Source organism: Schistocerca cancellata, chromosome 9, assembly GCF_023864275.1.
Source record: "Schistocerca cancellata isolate TAMUIC-IGC-003103 chromosome 9, iqSchCanc2.1, whole genome shotgun sequence".
Classification (NCBI taxonomy): Eukaryota; Metazoa; Arthropoda; class Insecta; order Orthoptera; family Acrididae; genus Schistocerca; species Schistocerca cancellata.
Genome location: NC_064634.1, coordinates 132,789,483 through 132,797,859, shown reverse-complemented (window position 1 = coordinate 132,797,859; position 8,377 = coordinate 132,789,483). Strand labels below are relative to the sequence as shown.

At 37.1% G+C, this 8,377-nt stretch overlaps 1 non-coding gene across 1 annotated transcript; it reads left to right on the top strand.

Annotated features, from left to right (window-relative positions):
* Window positions 1-1,423: 1,423 nt before the first annotated feature.
* On the top strand, window positions 1,424-1,495 carry Trnag-ucc (transfer RNA glycine (anticodon UCC)). Its single transcript has one exon. It is a non-coding gene; the product is annotated as a tRNA-Gly (tRNA).
* The last annotated feature ends 6,882 nt before the right edge of the window (window positions 1,496-8,377 follow it).

The following is an 8,377-nucleotide window of genomic DNA, read 5'->3' as shown; positions in this document are numbered from 1 at the left end:
ATTATGTTGCTGTGGTATAAATTAACCAGTCGCATGCAATGTAGGCCACAAGATGTTGCCATTTGTAAGATGCTATTAGACAACGCACGCCACTACGTTGCTAGGTGTTGCCCCAGTATATTAATGCAAAGGTTCGAAACATTTAGAGAAACAAATTGCTTTCGAGTAGGGAGAATAAACAGAAACGGGAAAATTATCCCGATATCATTTCTCCTACATGAAAGAAAGGAAAAAAAAACACTTTTCCTTAGTTCTCCTCAGCTCCCCACCCCGAGCCGCTCTCCCCATCTTACGCCTCCCCCAGTCTTTATGAAGGCAATCTGGCTAATGTATTGGATAATTCGAACCACTTGCGAACAAAGTCTTTTCATTTTGACTCATTAAGGGTTGAGAATTTCGGTTATTAGAGGCCGGCGTTCTTCTTTGCTCGGGCAGTTTCGGAAGGGTGGCGGGCGTTTGGAGTAAGGGAAGAGCTGGTGAGACCGGAGAAGCGTGCTCTGAGCGGGAGCCTTGCTTCGGCCTGATTTAATAAGCGGCACACTATTACGCCAAATGAACGAACTCCATTTTTGATATCAATTACATTAAACTCCCAAAAGAGGAGAAGGAGAGGTCGTCTGCTTTTTTTTCCCTCTCTCCTTCATCTTTCCCCTCTTCATTTTCAGAGTCGGCGCCGACGGCCAGGCAAGCAAAAGAGTAGACGGCAGCGCCAACGTCGGCAACGGCTCCAATTACCGCTAATTCGAAATGCTTGCTGACAGATGGCAGCAGCAGTGGCGTCGCGGCCAACTAATTCGCATAGTCGCGCCTGCTGAAAATGTATCCTACGGCTTCAACGTTGTTCCCGTACCTTAAACGTATATTTGTCTCGTGTAAAACATTTCAAAAATTAATGCTGAATGCAGATTGATTACATTTTGCAGCAATAATGACTTACGGAACCCTTTACTTTTGCAATTGCACTGAAGCGTCTTAAGTCCAAAAAATAACTATTTCACTCAGAATGATGAGCACAACTTTCAATGTAGGAGCTTCCTTGGAGAGAAGCCGCGTCATGTTGTAATCCAGTGACCGTTATTTTGCTACATGATGCGGCTATATATACAGAAAATTTGTGTGTTAACGACTGAGCACGAAACCCTATGCACTTACGTCAAATTATTATTGTCCTTTTCTCCGATTCACTATTTTCGACTTGATGTGGCATTCAACGTGTTGTTACCTAAATATCGGTAGTGAGAAATTTTAGAGTAATATAAACAGCTGTAGCATTTTGCTCTTACATAGCCACAGATCTGTTTTAAAATTGACTTCTGGTGATCCAGAAACTAAATTATTTGTGTTCCTTCACATCTGAAGGGAAAAAAAGGCGTAAAAAATGTGGTCATTTTAAATTATACTTTGTACGAAGGTATTTCATGTGGCGATGGTGGTGTAATGGTCAGCATAGTTGCCTTCCAAGCAGTTGATCCGGGTTCGATTCCCGGCCATCGCATTTATTTTTATCTATTTTATTGATGTCTTTCGTTTACACAATGAAAGCTACAGTAGTTACATACGCTTACCGAATCTATCAGTAAAACGAAAATAACTTCTTTATAATTTTCATGAGACAAACCTAAGCCTTTACAAGGTTTACAAAAACACATTAATGGTTGTTTTGCTATAGTGTGACTGTAACTAATACAAATATCTTTTTATAGCAACGTTTTGTCATAACGAAAGTACATATTTTCAATATGGTACTACATTTGCATATCTTCTGTCGTTACTTAGTCGCAAAATACTCTTAAGGAGATACCAAATCTTGCTAGCGATCAGTTTTAATTTGAATACTAACAGGAAAATATCCTCGACAACCATAACACTAGAAGTAAAGGAAACAACCCATACCTTAGTATTATTTCATCATGTACAGCTGACGTTTTAATCCACTATTTCCTTAAACTTTCCAATTATTTAAATGATTTTCTCATTGAATATGAGTCTCGGCTCCTCATTTATGATAAGAAAACAAATACTGAAAGACAGTGAAATCATGTTACGACGATATTTTGGAGTCAATGACACAATTTTTTTGTAATATAGCCAATTTACTCAATTTTACCGTCGCTGCATTGAACCAGTAGATTTTAAAATACAAAAGCGGAAAAAATTTAATAACGTAGTTCGATTACAGGATGAATACGAAAAATAATAAAATCTCACCATACGTTACTTTTATTTATTTATTTATTTATTCTAACAAGATTATGGCCATCAAGCCCTCTTCTACATCATTGATCAGGCATTCTACACACCCGCATTTATCATTATATTCATTATGGCTCCGTGTACCAAGGAATACGTTTAATGTGGAATAGAATGCTTAGAAATGATGTTAGTAAAAACATTAACATTCGGAATAATAAATTTGTGTTAAAAGTAGATTCGGAAACGGACTATACTGATAAACACACCGTACAGAGAACGAAACCTCACATTCTAAGCTTTATTCGACAGTTTTCACTTCCTGAAAAAATTACTTTGTGGAATTAAAAGCTATACCTGTAGTGATTTTATTGAATCTCGACTCACAAATAAGCTCTCGGGTACAGAATATTGTAAATTTGTTAGAACATTGTGATTGTGATGACTGACTTTTTCCTCTTTTTCATCTTCCTACTCGTTGTCTTCTGTCTGTAGCATTGAATTTTTTTCGCCATATTGTGCTCCTCAATGAATTCAAACAAAAGTTGGCCTTTGGGCGATGTTCATTAACAGACGGAACATCATTAACCATGTGCAGACAGTTACTCAGAGAGCAACTGCCAATCGTATGATGCTGTCACCTTTTCCTTCATTCCTTTCTACAATTGGGAGCGGCGAAGGTGGTGAGCGAAATGAGAACGTTAGTGACAGGTGAAGCGCTGCCTACCATACTTGCTCTAACTGAACCTCTTTATCGAGTTACAGATACAGATTTTACGGCCCTAATGTCAGTCCCTGCTCTATGCCCGTCGTACAAGCTGGGACAAACATTTCGAATGCAAAACACATTTTTGGACACATGGATGTATCATAAATTCATAATTATTATTTCACGTCGTCTGGTTCATTTCCAAAGATGTTTCTTATTCATTTCCAGCGGTACCCTTATCCCAACGACTACATTTATCACAAATACCGTCATTATTTAAAACTATAACAGTGCGAAAGCTTCGCACGAGTCCCCCTGGTTTCATTAATTTGGTTACAGACTGTAAACTTTATAGTGAGCTCAAGCGCCCAAGTTCGGCTCGGTAGATGACAGTAGAAGTCACTATACTTCATTCTTACAAATTTAATTAAAATGAGGGTCCTACAGCTGTTAAACGATGCTGTCTAGTATATGAGTAAGACTGGGGAAGGAATTAAAATAGTTTATACTAATCTCAAGCACGTTACATGTTTAACCCAAAGAGTTTATGTTCACAAAAAAATGTTTTGTGGTGAAAACGTAAAAGGCTTTCAACTTGTTCGAATTTCTTCCGAAATTTCTTCACGTAAGTATGCATCTGTCACTTCTTGTGACGTAAAAGCTCATTTTCTGTGGACAGAAATGTTCTCTCTGATATACGCTTGAGCCTAAGTGAATAAAATTTGGGGAAAGAGGTTGTTATGTCCTGTTATAAAACAAAAACGAAATCAGAACAGAACTGGATTTTGATACCGCATATTTTTTGTTATTTTCTTGCCTTACTGAGACGATCTCGGTTACATTGTGTCCTACGCATTCTTGAATCAACTATTTCTCAAGAGACCTGAGCACCTTTTAAATTAATGGCCAGTAAAGTAAGAGCACCTACACTTTCGTAAATCTTGAAAATAAAAGATGCTCTGCTAACAAAAAACTGAAAAGAGTCGACCAGTCTGTAAGTCTATTCGTCGAGAGCTGGGGCGAAACAAAAACAGTTTCACATAACCGACCACTCACTACCTCTCACGGTCCACGCAGGGATGGCGAAAATCCTTCGTTCACTCTGTGCAGTTGGCTGCCAGGCTGACGTCACATCGAAGCGTGAAGCGTGCGTCGCTCATGAAAAACACTGTGTTATGAACTTCGGGTGTATTGTAATGGAAGATAGGTTAAAAATCCGACAGGTAGGATAGATTCAAACACAAGCGATTTTAATAACAATACCAATTACAATAAAGCAACGATAAAACTAAGTTCATTCTGTCGAACTTGAACTGTTTTCGTTAAGATTTATAGCTAAACGCCCTTCTCTCTCCTCTATAATGCAGTCTAGCTTCCACATGGAGGACAAATTTGTTCCACTCTTCTGCAGTCACTGTTCTTACTGCTTGTTCTAGTAGCTCTTTAACTTCCGATATTTTGCGCATTCCATTTTTTTTCCTGCAATCTAGCCTTTGATTTTGGCCCGAAGTAACTCGATGGAGTTTAGTTCGCAGTGGTGCTGAGGAATTCAAAGAACAATTTTTCCTGTCATTTCATCTACTGCGTGTTCGCTGTATGCTACTCTGCTTTCTTTTTTTTTTAAAAAAAAACGTTTCTTGTAGTTCTTTCTTCAACATACCGTCTTCAAAAGTGACAGTTTTAGATTTTAGCCATTCTGATGTATCTTGCTTACTGGAGTTCGCGTTAGGGACTTTTTCTTCATCACGACATGGTACGGCACCTTATCAATACCGAGGAAGAACATCTTGAACAGTGGTGGCTCGGGAGTGTATATTCTGGGCGTTCACAAATTTTTAGATTCAGATAAGTTTGAGAGTATGAACTTAATAGCATCTGCTGTATAACAGTTATGCTTATCAACAAGTTTGTATAACTGCAGCCACTGCCAATAATAATAACAGTAATAATAATAATAATAATAATAATAAACCCCGTGGAGGCCCGGGAAAAGAATAGGCCTCCGGTATGTTCTGCCAGTCGTAAAAGGCGACGAAAAGAACAAACCACTAATAGGGCTAACCCCCCTTTTAGTGTGATTACTTGGTTCAGGACAGAACTAAAGAAGCCTCGGACAAGCACCGTCATGGTCGGGGACGACGCTTGAACCCTATGCCCGCCCACAATGGTAACGACACTGAAAAATGATTTAAATCCAAATAGAGGTGTTTTGCAGGATATGCTTCCTGCAACCACCCTAGAAGGAAAACAAAGACAGAGGATGAGATGGTCAGATGAAGTTAATCGACACCTCAAGTTCTGTTATTACCAAGCAACAAACCTAGGAACCAACACAACTGGATACAGATCACAAGTATACACAACATTTATTACCAGATACCCAGAATTAAAATTTTTAACAGAACAACGACTAGCTGATCAGATCCGTGTAATAATCAAAAATAACAGGATACCCCAGTCAGAATTAGAAAACATCAAACAACAAGTACAACAAATACTGGAACAAAATAATGTTCAATCAGAAGAAGAAGAAAATACAGTAATGGACTCAAACATCCCAGAGCAAACAAACAAAGACCAACACGCATCAATTAAACAATCAGAGGAAAACGAAATCTTAAGACAGCCACCAGAACAAGCACAAATAGAACACGAAGTGACACACATGTTAGATATAGAAGAGAAATTTCAGCTGACATATATAGAATACAAAGACACAAATACAGACATTAGACCATTCTTGCATAGACCGCCAAATAACCCACAAGTCGAAACAACAATAAAAACTATCAACACAATCATACACAACAAAATAAATGAAAACACAACTATGGAAGAGTTACAACTACTGGTTTATATAGGAGCACTCACTACACTAAATATACACACTGGGCAGAGATCAGAACCAACCAACACACAGAAGAAACCCACAAAACCAGCATGGCAACACAGGCTACAGATCAGAATAGAAAAACTGAGAAAAGACATCGGACAGCTAACACAATTTATAAGAAATGAAATGTCAGAAAAAAAACGAAAAAGGTTAGGTAAAATCTCACAACAAGAAGCGATAGAGCAATTAGATGAAAAGAAGCAGAAATTACAAGCATTGGCCAAACGACTTAGAAGATACAAAAAAAGTGAAAATAGAAGGAAACAAAACCAAACATTCAACACAAACCAAACGAAATTTGACCAGACAATAGATAACACACACATTAAAATAGACAATCCACCAAGCATAACAGACATGGAACACTTCTGGAGCAACATATGGACAAACCTGGTACAACATAACAGGCATGCACGGTGAATACAAGCAGAAACAGACACATACAAGATGATACCGCAGATGCCTGAAGTGACAATTTTGCAACATGAAGTCACCCAATCAATTAATTCTACTCACAATTGGAAAGCCCCTGGAAAAGATAAAATACCAAATTTCTGGCTAAAGAAGTTCACCTCAACACATTCACATCTAACTAAATTATTTAACAGTTACATTGCAGACCCATACACATTCCCTGATACACTTACACATGGAATAACTTATCTGAAACCTAAAGATCAAGCAGACACAGCAAACCCAGCTAAATATCGCCCCATAACATGCCTACCAACAATATACAAAATATTAACTTCAGTCATTACACAGAAATTAATAACACATACAACACAGAACCAAATTATAAATGAAGAACAAAAAGGCTGTTGCAAAGGAGCACAAGGATGTAAAGAGCAACTGATGATAGATGCAGAGGTAACATATCAAGCTAAAACTAAACAAAGGTCGCTATACTACGCATACATTGATTACCAAAAAGCTTTTGATAGTGTACCCCACTCATGGTTACTACAAATATTGGAAATATACAAAGTAGATCCTAAATTGATACAGTTCCTAAACATAGTAATGAAAAATTGGAAAACCACACTTAATATACAAACGAATTCAAATAATATCACATCACAGCCAATACAGATTAAGTGTGGAATATAAAAAGGAGACTCATTAAGTCCTTTCTGGTTATGTCTTGCTCTGAAACCCATTATCCAACATGCTAAATAATACAAATTATGGATACAATATTACTGGAACATACCAACACAAAATCACACATTTGCTATACATGGATGATCTAAAACTACTGGCAGCAACAAATCAACAACTCAACCAATTACTAAAGATAACAGAAGTATTCAGAAATGGTATAAATATGACTTTTGGAACAGACAAATGTAAGAAAAATAGCATAGTCAAGGGAAAACACACTAAACAAGAAGATTACATATTGGATAACCACAGCGACTGCATAGAAGCGATGGAAAAAACAGATGCCTATAAATATATAGGATACAGACAAAAAATAGGAATAGATAATACAAATATTAAATAAGAATAAAAGAAAAATATAGACAAAGACTAACAAAAATACTGAAAACAGAATTGACAGCAAGAAACAAGACAAAAGCTATAAATACTTATGCTATACCAATATTGACCTACTCATTTGGAGTAGTGAAATGGAGTAACACAGACCTAGAAGCACTCAATACACTTACACGATCACAGTGCCACAAATATAGAATACATCACATACATTCAGCAACAGAAAGATTCACATTAAGCAGAAAGGAAGGCGGAAGGGGATTTATCGACATAAAAAACCTACATTATGGACAAGTACACAATTTAAGAAAATTCTTTCTAGAACAAGCAGAAACTAGCAAAATACACAAAGCAGTCACTCATATAAATATATCGGCTACACCACTGCAATTTCATAACCACTCCTACAACCCTCTAGATCACATAACATCAACAGATACGAAGAAAGTAAATTGGAAAAAGAAAACACTACATGGCAAGCACCCGTATCATCTAACACAGCCACACATCGATCAAGACGCATCCAACACATGGCTAAGAAAAGGCAACATATACAGTGAGACGGAAGGATTCATGATTGCAATAGAGGATCAAACAATAAACACCAGATATTACAGCAAGATCCCAATACCACAACAGATAAATGCAAACTTTGCAAACAACAAATAGAAACAGTAGATCACATCACAAGTGGATGTACAATACTAGCAAATACAGAATACCCCAGAAGACATGACAATGTAGCAAAAATAATACATCAACAGCTTGCCTTACAACATAAACTTATAAAACAACACGTTTCCACATACAACTATGCACCACAAAATGTACTGGAGAATGATGAATACAAATTATACTGGAACAGAACCATTATAACAGATAAAACAACACCACATAACAAACCTGACATCATACTCACCAATAAAAAGAAGAAATTAACACAACTAATCGAAATATCCATACCCAATACAACAAATATACAAAAGAAAACAGGATAAAAAATTGAAAAATACATCCAACTGGCTGAGGAAGTCAAGGACATGTGGCATCAGGATAGAGTTGACATTATACCAATTATACTATCA